The 15,914-nt window shown below is 47.9% G+C and overlaps 1 protein-coding gene across 3 annotated transcripts in view; it reads right to left on the reverse strand.

The window, feature by feature from the left end:
• The window catches only part of MACROD1 (mono-ADP ribosylhydrolase 1), an 802,331-nt gene that overhangs the window by 127,489 nt on the left and 658,928 nt on the right, over nucleotides 1-15,914 (reverse strand). The gene's annotated exons all lie outside the window — the stretch shown is intronic.

The following is a 15,914-nucleotide window of genomic DNA, read 5'->3' on the forward strand; positions in this document are numbered from 1 at the left end:
ATTATTAGACACCTGCAGAAATGAGCACATGACACTAACAAAAAGTCATAACTTTATTTAACATGATATATTAATATCTGTTTATTTCCATAGGGAACAGGATCTCTCATTAATCTACTGTTAATGACCCAGTAGCAGCTTCAAGCTTATTCACACATATGTGCTGGGAAAATGGACACAAACGCATGAAAACACACCTTTTAAATATGTTTTCATCATGTGCTTTTGGCAGTGCTAAATACTGTGTTGGTAGCATGTACTAATACTAATGCATTTTTCATGCATTAGTACATGCTACCAGCACAGTATAAAGCACATGATAAAAACATTTAAAATGTGTGTTTTCATGCGCTTGTGTCCATTTTCCAGAATGTCCTGTCTCCCCTGTCCTGCCTCGCCTGTCACACTCCCTGTCCTGACTACCCTGTCCTGCCTCCCCTGTCATACTTCCCTGTCACACTCCCCTGTCCTGCCTCCCCTGTCACATTCCCTGTCCTGTCTCCCCTGTCACACTCCCTGTCCTGCCTCCCCTATCATACTCCCCTGTCCTGCCTCACCTGTCACACTCCCCTGTCCTGCCTCCCCTGTCATACTCCCCTGTCCTGCCTCCCCTATCATACTCCCTGTCCTGCCTCCAGTCATACTCCATGTCCTGCCTCCCCTGTCACACTCCCCTGTCCTGCCTCCCATCATATTCCCTCTCCTGCCTCACCTGTCACACTCCCCTGTCCTGCCTCCCCTGTCACACTCCCCTGTCCTGCCTCCCATGTACTGCCTCCCCTGTCATACTCCCTGTCCTGCCTCCCCTATCACATTCCCCTGTCCTGCCTCCCCTGTCCTGCCTCCCCTGTCCTGCCTCCCCTGTCCTGCCTCACCTGTCACAATCCCCTGTCCTGCCTCACCTGTCACACTCCCCTGTCCTGCCTCCCGTCACACTCCCTGTCCTGCCTCCCCTGTCATACTCCCTGTCCTGCCTCCCGTCATACTCCCTGCCCTGCCTCCCCTGTCACACTCCCCTGTCCTGCCTCCCCTGCCACTCTCCCCTGTCATACTCCCTGTCCTGCCTCCCCTATCACATTCCCCTGTCCTGCCTACCCTGTCCTGCCTCCCCTGTCATACTCCCATGTCCTGCCTCCCCTGTCATACTCCCTTGTCCTGAATCCCCTACCATACTCCCCTGTCCTGCCTTCCCTGTCATACTCCCATGTACTGCCTCCCCTGTCCTGCCTCCCGTCACACTCCCCTGTCCTGCCTCCCCTGTCATACTCCCCTGTCCTGCCTCCCCTGTCACACTCCCGTCCTGCCTCCCCTGTCATACTCCCATGTCCTGCCTCCCCTGTCATACTCCCTGTCCTGCCTCCCCGTCCTGCTTCCCCTATCACACTCCCCTGTCCTGCCTCCCCTATCACACTCCCCTGTCCTACCTCCCCTGTCACACTCCCTTGTCCTGCCTCCCCTGTCATACTCCCCGTCCTGCCTCCCTTGTCACACTCCCCTGTCCTGCCTCCCCTGTCACACTCACTGTCCTGCCTCCCCTGTCATACTCCCCTGTCCTGCCTCCCCAGTCATACTCCCTGTCCTGCCTCCCCTGTCATACTCCCTATCCTGCCTCCCCTGTCATACTCCCTGTCCTGCCTCCCCTGTCCTGCCTCCAATGTCATACTCCCTGCCTGCCTCCCCTGTCATACTCCCTGTCCTGCCTCACCTGTCATACTCCCTGTCCTGCCTCCCCTGTCCTGCCTCCCCTGTCACACTCCCCTGTCCTGCCTCCCCTGTCATACTCCCATGTACTGCCTCACCTGTCATACTCCCTGTCCTGCCTCCCCTATCACATTCCCCTGTCCTGCCTACCCTGTCACATTCCCCTGTCCTGCCTCCCCTGTCATACTCCCATGTCCTGCCTCCCCTGTCATACTCCCTTGTCCTGAATCCCCTATCATACTCCCCTGTCCTGCCTCCGCTGTCATACTCCCATGTCCTGCCTCCCCTGTCACACTCCCATGTACTGCCTCCCCTGTCCTGCCTCCCCTGTCATACTCCCTGTCCTGCCTCCCGTCATACTCCCCTGTCCTGCCTCCCCTGTCACACTCCCGTCCTGCCTCCCCTGTCATACTCCCATGTCCTGCCTCCCCTGTCATACTCCCTGTCCTGCCTCCCCTGTCCTGCTTCCCCTGTCACACTCCCTGTCCTGCCTCCCCTGTCATACTCCCCTGTCCTGCCTCCCCTGTCCTGCCTCCCTTGTCCAGAATCCCCTGTCATACTCCCATGTCCTGCCTCCCCTGTCACACTCCCCTGTCCTGCATCCCCTGTCACACTCCCATGTACTGCCTCCCCTGTCATACTCCCTGTCCTGCCTCCCCTGTCACACTCCCCTGTCCTGCCTCCCCTGTCCTGCCTCCCCTGTCACACTCCCATGTACTGCCTCCCCTGTCATACTGCCTGTCCTGCCTCCCCTGTCACACTCCCCTGTCCTGCCTCCCCTGTCACACTCCCCTGTCCTGCCTCCCCTGCCACACTCCCCTGTCCTGCCTCCCCGGTCCTGCCTCCCCGGTCATACTCCCCTGTCCTGCCTCCCCTGTCCTGCCTCCCCTGTCACACTCCCCTGTCACACTCCCCTGTCCTGCCTCCCCTGTCACACTCCCCTGTCCTGCCTCCCCTGTCACACTCCCTGTCATACTGCAGAGTTTTGACAATAAAAATGACACATTGTCCTGTGTTCTAAACTGTTAAACAGAGTGCCTGGCGCAGAGTTTACCGCATTTGAATTCTAAATTGACATGAATATCTCCAGGGCCAGCGTTATGCAGTCCTCGGGGTGAGCATTGTAGGCAGGAGATGCGCCGTCCCTGCTGCTTCCTTTCTGAGCGCCTTTACTGCTGCACTCGCAGTGGTGCTGCACCTGTGACAGGCAGGCTGAGGCAGCCAGTGCAGCAGTGTCATGGGCGGGCCTGGCAGGGCGAAACTAAAGGGTGATCCGGGCAGCCGCCTGGCCAGGAACAGATTTAACTGCCCGGCATTGCCCATCCCTGAGCGGGAGGAGCTAGTTTGTTCCGCTGCCTTGTTAAGTTGTTATAAGCAGCAACACTACCAGGAATAGCATGTAGACCGGCAGTTTACACACACAACGTATGCAATGACATCATGCCGCGTGCACACACCCGCTCTGTGTGAGAGAGAGAGGCAACTGCCTGTCCATGATGGAGGTGAGGAGAGCACAAATTTATTTTTTGCAGATGGGGGGGAGGGGGCGAACACCCTAGCACCGGCCCTGACTATGTTACAGACACTTAGGGGTCTATGTACTATGCAGTGATAAGAGACAGAGTGAAAAGTGATAAGTCTGTGATAAGGTGCCAGCCAATCAGCTCCCAACTGTCATTTTTCAAACACAGCCTGTGAGATGGCAGTTGGGAGCTGATTGGCTGGCACCTTATCACAGATTTATCACTTTTCACTCTGTCTCTTATCACTGCTTAGTACATAGACCCCTTAAACACTTAAGTCACACTTCTGCCCAAGTTTTAAACCATTTCTTTTAAGTATGACAAATGCATTTCCCATAATGCATCACTGAAATAAAAAAAAAACTAAACAAACTCCTTAATACAGAAAAAAACTCCATGACTCAGATGTCCAAGCAACACGTAAATTACCTATTAGCAACAGCGGGTGACTTTCATCATCATCATCAGCTATCAGGACTTGCCCTGTCCACCTGCAAACTATACTACACACTGTGGGCTTGATTCAGATGTGCACACTAAGGGCAGAATTTACGAAGCCCGGCGGGTTTCAGATACATATGTAAAACGGCATCCGCAATCAGTGTAAAGCCTGACGTACTTTACATTTACTCCAGGTGCCGTTTAAAATATTCACCTGCAACCCGCCGGGAAGCAGCGGCTTTGAGACAGGTCAGACTTTCCACAAGGGATACATGGCTGGTACGCGACGTCGGACACAGATGAGAAGGCAGTGGTGGGCGTCTCTATGCTCGGGTAAGCTTTGGTACTTTTAGCATAACTTCGCAGCTGTGGTCCATTCAAAATTGCAGCTGCGATCGCATTAGCCCATGTCAGCAGGGGACAAACTGACTCTTTCTTGTCATATTATAATGTGGTTTTATGCATTTATTAACACATGAGAAGTGCATATAATGTGGATGGAGACAAGCCCCAATGGTTTATTAAGAGACGTATGAAATCTTTTTCCTGCATCCCTTTCTCTCCGCATCCCCTCATCTTTCCCTGTCCTGTCTCCCCTGTCACACTCCCTGTCCTGCCTCCCCTATCATACTCCCCTGTCCTGCCTCACCTGTCACACTCCCCTGTCCTGCCTCCCCTGTCACACTCCCTGTCCTGCCTCCCCTATCATACTCCCCTGTCCTGCCTCCCCTGTCACACTCCCCTGTCCTGCTTCCCCTGTCACACTCCCCTGTCCTACCTCCCCGGTCATATTCCCCTGTCCTGCCTCCCCTGTCACACTCCCCTGTCCTGCTTCCCCAGTCACACTCCCCTGTCACACTCCCCTCTCCTGCCTCCCCTGTCCTGCCTCCCCTGTCACACTCCCCTGTCCTGCCTCCCCTGTCACACTCCCCTGTCCTGCTTCCCCTGTCACACTCCCCTGTCCTGCCTCCCCTGTCCTGCCTCCCCTGTCACACTCCCCTGTCCTGCCTCCCCTGTCACACTCCCATGTACTGCTTCCCCTGTCATACTTCCTGTCCTGCCTCCCCTGTCCTACCTCCCCTGTCCTGCCTCTCCTGTCCTGCCTCCCCTGTCATACTCCCTGTCCTGCCTCCCCTGTCACACTGCCCTGTCCTGCCTCCCCTGTCACACTGCCCTGTCCTGCCTCCCCTGTCACACTCCCCTGTCCTGCCTCCCCTGTCACACTCCCCTGTCCTGCCTCCCCTGTCACACTGCCCTGTCCTGCCTCCCCTGTCACACTCCCCTGTCCTGCCTCCCCTGTCCTGCCTTCCCTGTCACACTCCCCTGTCCTGCCTCCCCTGTCCTGCCTCCCCTGTCACACTCCCATGTACTGCCTCCCCTGTCACACTCCCATGTGCTGCCTCCCCTGTCATACTCCATGTCCTGCCTCCCCTGTCATACTCCCTGTCCTGCCTCCCCTGTCACACTGCCCTGTCCTGCCTCCCCTGTCACACTGCCCTGTCCTGCCTCCCCTGTCCTGCCTCCCCTGTCACACTGCCCTGTCCTGCCTCCCCTGTCACACTCCCCTGTCCTGCCTTCCCTGTCACACTCCCCTGTCCTGCCTCCCCTGTCACACTCCCATGTACTGCCTCCCCTGTCACACTCCCATGTACTGCCTCCCCTGTCATACTCCCTGTTCTGCCTCCCCTGTCATACTCCCTGTCCTGCCTCCCCTGTCACACTCCCCTGTCCTGCCTCCTCTGTCACACTCCCCTGTCCTGCTTCCCCTGTCACACTCCCCTGTCCTGCCTCCCCTGTCACACTCCCCTGTCCTGCCTCCCCTGTCACACTCCCCTGTCCTGCCTCCCCTGTCACACTCCCCTGTCACACTCCCCTGTCACACTCCCCTGTCCTGCCTCCCCTGTCCTGCCTCCCCTGTCCTGCCTCCCCTGTCACACTCCCCTGTCCTGCCTCCCCTGTCCTGCCTCCCCTGTCACACTCCCCTGTCCTGCCTCCCCTGTCACACTCCCCTGTCCTGCCTCCCCTGTCACACTCCCCTGTCCTGCTTCCCCTGTCCTGCCTCCCCTGTCACACTCCCCTGTCATGCCTCCCCTGTCACACTCCCCTGTCCTGCCTCCCCTGTCACACTCCCATGTACTGCCTGCCCTGTCATACTCCCTGTCCTGCCTCCCCTGTCACACTCCCCTGTCCTGCCTCCCCTGTCCTGCCTCCCCTGTCATACGCCCTGTCCTGCCTCCCCTGTCACTCTCCCCTGTCCTGCCTCCCGTCACACTCCTCTGTCCTGCCTCCCCTGTCACACTGCCCTGTCCTGCCTCCCCTGTCACACTCCCCTGTCCTGCCTCCCCTGTCACACTCCCCTGTCCTGCCTCCCCTGTCACACTCCCCTGTCCTGCCTCCCCTGTCACACTCCCCTGTCCTGCCTCCCCTGTCACACTCCCATGTACTGCCTCCCCTGTCACACTCCCATGTACTGCCTCCACTGTCACACTCCCTGTCCTGCCTCCCCTGTCATACTCCCTGTCCTGCCTCCCCTGTCACACTGCCCTGTCCTGCCTCCCCTGTCACACTCCCCTGTCCTGCCTCCCCTGTCACACTCCCTGTCATACTGCAGAGTTTTGACAATAAAAATGACACATTGTCCTGTGTTCTAAACTGTTAAACAGAGCGCCTGGTGCAGAGTTTACCGCATTTGAGTTCTAAATTGACATGAATATCTCCAGGGCCGGCGTTATGCAGTCCTCGGGGTGAGCATTGTAGGCAGGAGATGCGCCGTCCCTGCTGCTTTCTTTCTGAGCGCCTTTACTGCTGCACTCGCAGTGGTGCTGCACCTGTGACAGGCAGGCTGAGGCAGCCAGTGCAGCAGTGTCATGGGCGGGCCTGGCAGGGCGAAACTAAAGGGTGATCCGGGCAGCCGCCTGGCCAGGAACAGATTTAACTGCCCGGCATTGCCCATCCCTGAGCGGGAGGAGCTAGTTTGTTCCGCTGCCTTGTTAAGTTGTTATAAGCAGCAACACTACCAGGAATAGCATGTAGACCGGCAGTTTACACACACAACGTATGCAATGACATCATGCCGCGTGCATACACCCGCTCTGTGTGAGAGAGAGAGGCAACTGCCTGTCCATGATGGAGGTGAGGAGAGCACAAATTTATTTTTTGCAGATGGGGGGGGAGGGGGCGAACACCCTAGCACCGGCCCTGACTATGTTACAGACACTTAGGGGTCTATGTACTAAGCAGTGATAAGAGACAGAGTGAAAAGTGATAAGTCTGTGATAAGGTACCAGCCAATCAGCTCCCAACTGTCATTTTTCAAACACAGCCTGTGAGATGGCAGTTGGGAGCTGATTGGCTGGCACCTTATCACAGATTTATCACTTTTCACTCTGTCTCTTATCACTGCTTAGTACATAGACCCCTTAAACACTTAAGTCACACTTCTGCCCAAGTTTTAAACCATTTCTTTTAAGTATGACAAATGCATTTCCCATAATGCATCACTGAAATAAAAAAAAAACTAAACAAACTCCTTAATACAGAAAAAAACTCCATGACTCAGATGTCCAAGCAACACGTAAATTACCTATTAGCAACAGCGGGTGACTTTCATCATCATCATCAGCTATCAGGACTTGCCCTGTCCACCTGCAAACTATACTACACACTGTGGGCTTGATTCAGATGTGCACACTAAGGGCAGAATTTACGAAGCCCGGCGGGTTTCAGATACATATGTAAAACGGCATCCGCAATCAGTGTAAAGCCCGACGTACTTTACATTTACTCCAGGTGCCGTTTAAAATATACACCTGCAACCCGCCGGGAAGCAGCGGCTTTGAGACAGGTCAGGCTTTCCACAAGGGATACATGGCTGGTACGCGACGTCGGACACAGATGAGAAGGCAGCGGTGGGCGTCTCTATGCTCGGGTAAGCTTTGGTACTTTTAGCATAACTTCGCAGCTGTGGTCCATTCAAAATTGCAGCTGCGATCGCATTAGCCCATGTCAGCAGGGGACAAACTGACTCTTTCTTGTCATATTATCATGTGGTTTTATGCATTTATTAACACATGAGAAGTGCATATAATGTGGATGGAGACAAGCCCCAATGGTTTATTAAGAGACGTATGAAATCTTTTTCCTGTATCCCTTTCTCTCTCCGCATCCCCTCATCTTTCTAAGTGTCTGGGGTATAATTAGTGTGGGATCCCTTATTCCCAGCACTGGAGGGCACATTGTTTGTTAGATGAATACAGAGGGCTAAGTAAGATAAAGTGCCAAGGGAAGGAGGGATTACCAGCAAGATGAAAAAGTGGGTTGTTAGATTCCCCAGCTGATTACATAGTTTTCTGGCTATAAAATGTTACAAAACATATATTATATATATATATTCATTAGATAATATAGACCTGCAGCATCAGCCCAACAGAGATTACAATGTAATATTGTGTTTAGGGAATTCATGCACCTTAAATCAATCTTTTTTCTTATAATACATCCATAGTAGCTAATGCCGTGATCAGAGCATACATCACTGGTCCTATAACAGAAGATTTAAAGAACCCCCTATAAGCGTATGGCATGCTCTCCAATAGCTGCTCTAGCGGTGCCCATTGATGCTGTGATTTCTCGGCTAATTGGTCATTTTGGACATAAATAGTCACTAGATGCAATGTACATTGACCCAAATAGATTGCAACTCAACATTGGATGAGACACCATCAGATATTGATCAGGACATAGGGTAAAAGCATTTAGACAATGATCACATTTGATTGTTTATGTGGTCAAGGTTTGACCACATGCTTATACTGTATAACTAAATCTGATTCTAGTGTTCAAACATAGATAGCCAGATTTCCCTGTGTCAGCACTTTAGGTTTACACTATACAGGAGATTTTGAGACCTGCATACTATTGTTGGTCATAATCAAATGGTTGCCCTGGGGTATCTTGGGCAAATTTGCAACCACAGGACCCAAGTGATTTTCTACACCTATCACACTCTCCTGCCACAATCAAATACTGTTACAGGTGTTCCATCAGGGAGATAATGGAATAGGTGTACCAGTTAACCTAGTTCTGAAGAACAGTGCAGACATTTTATGAAGGAGCAGAGACTGTAAATTTTCAGGGGCAGCTCAATGCTGCCCTACTCTTCTAATATTGTCACACATAGGTTTCAGTATATGGAAACAGGATGCAGTCAGGAAGCCGACGGTCGAAATGCCAACTGCAGGCTTCCCGATTGTTAAACCCGACAGGGGACTAATGATAGGCATCGAAATATCGACAGCTGCGCAGGGGGGGTTTAGGTTTCAGGGTTCCCGGGGGGGGGGGTTAGGGTTAGGCTAGGGGAAGGGGGGTTAGGTTTAGGCACCCTCGGGGGGAGGTTAGGGTTAGGCATCCCCCTCCCCGGAGACTTAGATTTAGGCTGCAGGAATGGGAGGGTTAGATTTAGGCACTTAGAGGAGGAGTTAGGGTTGGGCACTAGGGGGGGGGGAGGTTAGGGATAGGCACCCCTAAGGGAGGGTTAGGGTTGGGGGGGGAGAAGATTAGGGTTAGGTAGTGTACTTACCGATCGGGATTTGGATACCTGCCTGTCTTCTGGTGTCGGGATTTGAACCGCCGGCCAGACGTCCGGCGGTCATTCATACCGATCCCATATAATCAGAGAAGAGCACACCTGAGAACACCCTATGTTATACCGTTAATGTTTCATTCTCATACTATAACGAAACACATAGCAATGTGGTCCTGTTAGTACTTTTTGTCTGCAGAGACAATATGAAAGCCACCTAACTGCACCTAGTTTTCTCATCTGCCATGGTCCTTGACTTGCTATAATGTTACCAAGTCAGTTATTCTTTCAAAGGTCTGACCAGCATTAGTTTTGTTCAAGAACAACATTTATAAAGTTAGGCCCAATAACATGTTACTCTTTTCTTAAATCTTCCCAGTACAAGATTTTCTCTCTTCTGACAGCCTGGGAAATATTTACCTCTCCTACACCACTCAGGGCCTTATTTATCAAGAGTGTAGGAAGTAGCTCTCCATAAATAGGAAGTGTAACCTTGCTAGTCCCATAAAGCATTGACGGGACTTCATTGACACTTGTTCTCTAAGACAGAGGTTCCCAAACGCGGTCCTCAAGGCTCCCCAACAGTTCAGGTTTTAAAGATATCCATGGCTGAGCACATGTGGTTAAATCAAATTGACTGAGGTACTAATTAAGTCACCTGCTTTCAACCACGGATATCTCTAAAATGTGGACTACTGGGGAGCCTTGAGGACTGTGTTTGGGAACCTCTGCTCTAAGGTCTTACTGTCACTGCAAAAATACATCTGTGATATTAGCCATTATTTTATTCCAAACTTATTCTGCTGCAGCAAACACTTCTACAACGACCCCATTAATAACCAGCCCTTTGATACCTTTGTTCTGTGGTTATTTATAACTTCAGGTTACACTTCCTATTTATGGAAAGCTACTTCCTGCCTCGTCTTATTTTCTCTTACAGTGTCTTGCAAAAGTATTCACCCCCCTTGGCTTTTACCTTTTTTGTTACATTACAACCTGTATTTTTTTATTTATTTTTTTATCTGAATTTTATGTGATGGATCTGCACAAAATAATTTGGTGAAGTGAAATGAGAAAGATATATATAAAAAGAATCTTAATAAATAAAATTCTGAAAATTGGCATTTGCATATGTAATCACCCCCTTTGCTATGAAGCCCCTCAAAAGTTCTGGTGCAACCAATTACCTTCAGAAGTCACATAATTAGTGAAATTAAGTCCACCTGTTGGAAACAAAGTTGTTGAGAAGTACAATTCTGGGTTGGGTTATAAAAAAATATCCAAATCTTTGATGATCCCCCGAAGCACCATCAAATCCATCATCATGAAATGGAATGAACATGGTACCACAACAAACCTGCCAAGAGAGGGCCGCCCACCAAAACTCACAGACCGGGCAAGGAGGGCATTAATCATAGAGGCAGCACAGAGACCAAAGATAATCCTGAAAGAGCTGCAGAGTTCAACAGCAGAGACTGGTCTATCTGTGCATGTGACCACAATAAGCCGTACACTCCATAGAGCTGGGCTTTATGGAAGAGTGGCCAGATAAAAAGCCATTACTTAGTGATAAAAATAAGAAGACACGATTTGAGTTTGCCAAAAAGGCATGTGGGCGACTCACCAAATGTATAGAGGAAGGTGCTCTGGTCAGATGAGACTAAACTTGAATTTTTCGTCCACCAAGGAAAAAGCTATGTCTGGCGCAAACCCAACACATCCCATCACCCCATCACCCCAAGAACACCATCTCCACAGTGAAACATGGTGGTGGCAGCATCATGCTTTGGGGATGTTTTTCAGCAGCAGAGACTGGGAAACTGATTTGAGTCGAGGGAAAGATGGATGGTGCTAAATACAGGGATATTCTTGAGCAAAACCTGTTTCCGTCTGCCTGTGATTTGAGACTGGGACTGAGGTTCACCTTCCAGCAGGACAATGACCCGAAGCATACTGCTAAAGCAACACTCGAGTGGTTTAAGGGGAAACATTTAAATGTGTTGGAATGGCCTAGTCAAAGCCCAGACCTCAATCCAATTGAGAATCTGTGGTCAGACTTGAATATTGCTGTTCATAAGCGGAAACCATCCAACATGAAGGAGCTGGAGCAGTTTTGTATGGGGAATGGGCAAAAATCCCAGGGGCAAGATGTGACAAACTCATAGAGACTTATCCAAAGCGACTGGCAGCTGTAATTGATGCAAAAGGTGGCTCGACAAAGTACTGATTTTAGGGGAGTGAATAGTTATGCACGCTGAAGTTTTCTGTTATGTTGTCCTAAATGTTGTTTGATTCACAATATAAAAAAAACACAACTTCACAGTTGTAGGCATGTTCTGTGAATTAAATGACGCACACCTTCAAACAATCCATTTTAATTCCAGGTTATGAGGCAACAAAACATGAAAAATGCAAAGGGGGTGAACACTTTTGCAAGGCAATGTATATTTGGTCTATCACATGCTACCTTCGTTTGTATGTCAATGGCCCCAAGTAGTCTCCCTTGCCCTCAGCTACTTACAGATTCACTTCTCAAGGTCCCTACAGTTCTAGCAAATATGAATTCAAAATTACTCTAGAGATAACACTCTAGGAGGCACCAACACCGCCTGTCAGAGAAGCAAAATGCGTGCTGAGAAACATGCTCATTTCTCAAGAAACAAGTGTAAATATGAAATCAGTAGCCTAAATTGAAGCCGTTGAAAAGTTGGAAGTTTTGCCGCTTTGCGTGAGCTTACTGCCGGTCATTCCACACCAAAACAACACAGGGGGTAAATTTACTAAAGTGAGAGTTTTGAGAAGTGAGTTTTAGAAGAGATGTTGCCCATAGCAACCAATCAGATTCTACTTAACATTTAACTAGCACCTTCCAGAAGATAATAGCTAGAATCTAATTGGTTGCTATGGGCAACATCTCTTCTAAAACTCACTTCTAAAAACTCTCACTTTAGTAAATTTACCCCAGGGTTTCAACCTGACCATTTCAGATTGTAATGAAGTTTGGTATATTAATTGATTCCTTAAGTGTCAAGATAAATTCAAAATCGTAGGCTGATAAGTACACACGTTTTGAAGTTATATGCCTTTAAAAAATGCAATTTTTTAACAAACAATTTGCTTTTAACAGTTTTTTTTTATTGCTTTTGCAGCTCACCTAATTGAGCTAGAGAGTTGGGCAAGGTCTCATTTTAAACCTCTTTTTATGGGCTTTCATGTGATATATAACAGTATGTTTCAATAAAAAAAAATGTAAGGTTTTTTAAAATCAAAATTTTGATTCTCTCAAAAAGCCATGTTTTTACATTTTTGTTCACACTGTAAGTTTTATTTGGGATCATCTGCTACATGAGGTTTTCACTTTGGCCTGTTTGTTAAAATAATGAAAATGAGAACTATCTAGGCCTGTTCTTTACTTTTAATTTATTTCCTTAAACAATCCCCTTGATGTACAGTCAGGTGTATAAAATTTAAATATTGGGACATATATTGGCAGCAGCACAAAATGGTAATGATCTCTAGTAAGTTTTCTTATATGTGAAAGACATAAAATTATCATAAAAGTTTGAAATATTTTAGTATTAACACACCGTGTCATTGTACATAATATACAGTCAGGTGCATAAATATTGGGACATTGACAGAATTTTCATATTTTGGCCTCTATTCACCACCACAATGGCTTTGAAATGAAACAAACAAGATGTGCTTTAACTGCAGACTTTCAGATTTAATTTGAGGGTAATTACATCCAAATCAGGTGAACGGTGTAGGAAATACAACGGTTTCTAAATGTGCCTCCCACTTTTTAAGGGGCCAAAAGTAATGGGACTATCAACTCAAAAGCTATTTCATGGACAGGTGTGGGCTATTCCCTCATTATTTCATTATCAATTAAGCAGGTAAAAGGTCTGGAGTTGATTCTAGGTGTGACATTTGCATTTGGAATCAGTTGCTGTCGACTCTCAATATGAGATCCAAAGAGCTGTCAAAATCAGTGCAGCAAGCCAGATACAGATGTGTCCACACACATCTTACCTCTGTGTGATACAGGTCACATTACGCATAATGCGTAAGCGCCGTGTGACTCAGTAGAGCCGAGCGTCTTCTCATACAACTTTTTACCTTGAAATGCGTCTTATTCACAAAGTGATGCAAATAGGATGCACATCTTCTGCTGATTAAAATGATATGTGGCATGCCTATATTCTGTGTGCGAGTATGGGTGTATCTACATGCAAAACGCTACGTTACATTGTCAATGGCTGTGACACTGTAATGTAGCATTTTGAATGCAGATACACCCTCATTTATAATATTACGCATTTGAAGGTAAAAAGGCACACGAAAAAATGCTTGGCGCTACAGAGTCACGCCACGGCATGGTGCGGCTAAAAGGGCTGTTTAACGTGCAAAGAAGGAAGATGTATGTGGACACATCTGTAGTGTACTAGCCGTGACTGATTTATCAACAAAGATTGCGTGATTGCAAGGGGACCTTTGGAGTCGGTGCGCATGACTTCATGACGTCACTCCACAAAGCTGGAAGGCAGAGGTCTGTCCAGACTGATGAACATCAACAACTCTTCTTCTGAGGTCCTCAGAAATCTCCTTTGTTCGTGGCATGATACACTTCCACAAACATGCAAGAAAGGAATTAACAAGTGAATTCTGTATCAGGCGCTGCTTAGGGCTGTATTTCTAAAACTGCTGTGGAAATTGAGGCTAGTCACCCTCAATTAAACAAATGGAATAAAGGTGTAAAAACAGCGCTAAAATATTTGATTAACAAGTAGATTCATGTAATGGAATGGATTTAAACATAAATTATTTTAATGAATAATATTACATAGTAATCATATCTTAGTAGAAAAAAAAATATTTGTCAAAATATACATGAATAAAATCATTATTGGTAGATAATAAGCATTTGGGACAATTGGCAGTGATAAAAGTGAAAGAACACCTGTTCCTATTAGAGCCTCTTGAGATGCTGGAGTTGGTAGGTAAATGTCACTTTAGTGTATAAACACAGTCTCGTATAGTTACCACTGTGGTCCAAATAGGGAGATCTTTAGCGGAAAAATCATCCACGCTGATAGTCCCAGATGGAGATGGACCTTCTTGTGGGTAAAGTAACTGGGTAGGTGACAAAAGAACCCGCCGTGATGGCATCCAGTTGATGTATGCCAATCCAGGGCTTGGTTCAGGTGTTCCACAATGAACAGATTCCCAATGCAGAGTGAAATCAAGTACAAATTCTTTTCTGACGCTTTCCCTGTGTGTCCCACAGCTTTTTCAAAGGATAATGATCTATACTTGTAGTGGCATTTATATACCCTAAAAAGGGTATTCAATACGAAACGTTAACCTCGCCAGCGAGATTTTCGCCGCACATGGGAGGTTTTGCCAGCGAAAAAGTATCACGCACGCTCCCGCTTATCCCCGTATTCAATTTGAAATCGTCGAAAACGGGACCCTGCGATACTTGGATCGGCGAAAAAAAACTGGAATTTTCTGGAAATAATTGTAGGAGCCCCCTAAAGATGTCCAGACCTCGGGGATCACTATGGGTACCCCCGTTTTTGCCTGCAGAAGAAAGTGGGGTTTTTTAAATAGCCGCGCAGGTGTTTTTTTTCCCGACATTGAAGAAGTGATGCAGAAGACCACTTAGGTTTTTTTTTTCGTTTTTTTAAGTGGTCCCATCAAATTTGGGTTTCATGAAAATGGGTACTAGCATATTTTTATGTCCCTAAAGGTAATTTAAAAAAATTCTGCAAAAATGCATCTGCCGCTACTTTGCGCAATGAATAAAACACCTGCCCCATACTTGGGGACCCCACCAGAAATAATTTCGGTAGTTTGGCAATATTTTTACCTAATTTTTTTTTTTTAACCCCCCAATTTTTTATTTTTTTTTTCCTTTAATGCTGTCCCGATTTTTTTTGGGACATTTTTTTTTTAACATTTCCTTTTAAGGGGACATTCCCAAAACTACAGGCTATTTTTTATAAGCCTACACCCCCAAACCCCTATTCTGCATTTTTTTTCACTTGCTATAGTGATTTGAAAAATTATCCCTGTTTTTAAAAAAATTACCCTTGACCCCATTTAAGGAAAAAAACTGGAATTTTCGGAAAATATGCCTGGGACCCCCCTAAAGATGTCCAGACATGGGGGATCACTATGGGTAACCCCGTTTTTGCCTGCAAAAGAAAGTCGGGTTTTTAAATAGCTTTGCCAGGTGTTTTTTCCTGCCGTGGCTATTAGAAACCCCAACTTCCTTCAGTAGTTAAAAATAGGGGTACCCATAGTGATCCCCCATGTCTAGACATCATTAGGGGGGTCCCTAGAATATTTCCAGAAAATTCCCGTTTTTGTTAACCTGTAAAAAAAATGTGTAAAAATGTAGAAAAAAAATGACATAAGGTCCCCCCCAATAGCCAAACCAGCCCCAGGCTTGCCAGCCAGTGGTGGTTTCTAAAAATACGGGGAACAAAATGTGTAGGGTTCCACCGTATTTTAGAAACCAACACCAGGCTGCAGGGACTAGTGCTGGTTTTAAATATAGGGGGCAAAAACGACGTGGGGTACCCCCTATATTTAAGACCAGCACCAGACCCAACCGACCGGGGTGTAATACCACAGCCCGGAGACCCAATCACCGGGGC

Source organism: Taudactylus pleione, unplaced genomic scaffold (assembly GCF_031769625.1).
Source record: "Taudactylus pleione unplaced genomic scaffold, aTauple2 ptg000250l, whole genome shotgun sequence".
Taxonomy (NCBI): domain Eukaryota; kingdom Metazoa; phylum Chordata; class Amphibia; order Anura; family Myobatrachidae; genus Taudactylus; species Taudactylus pleione.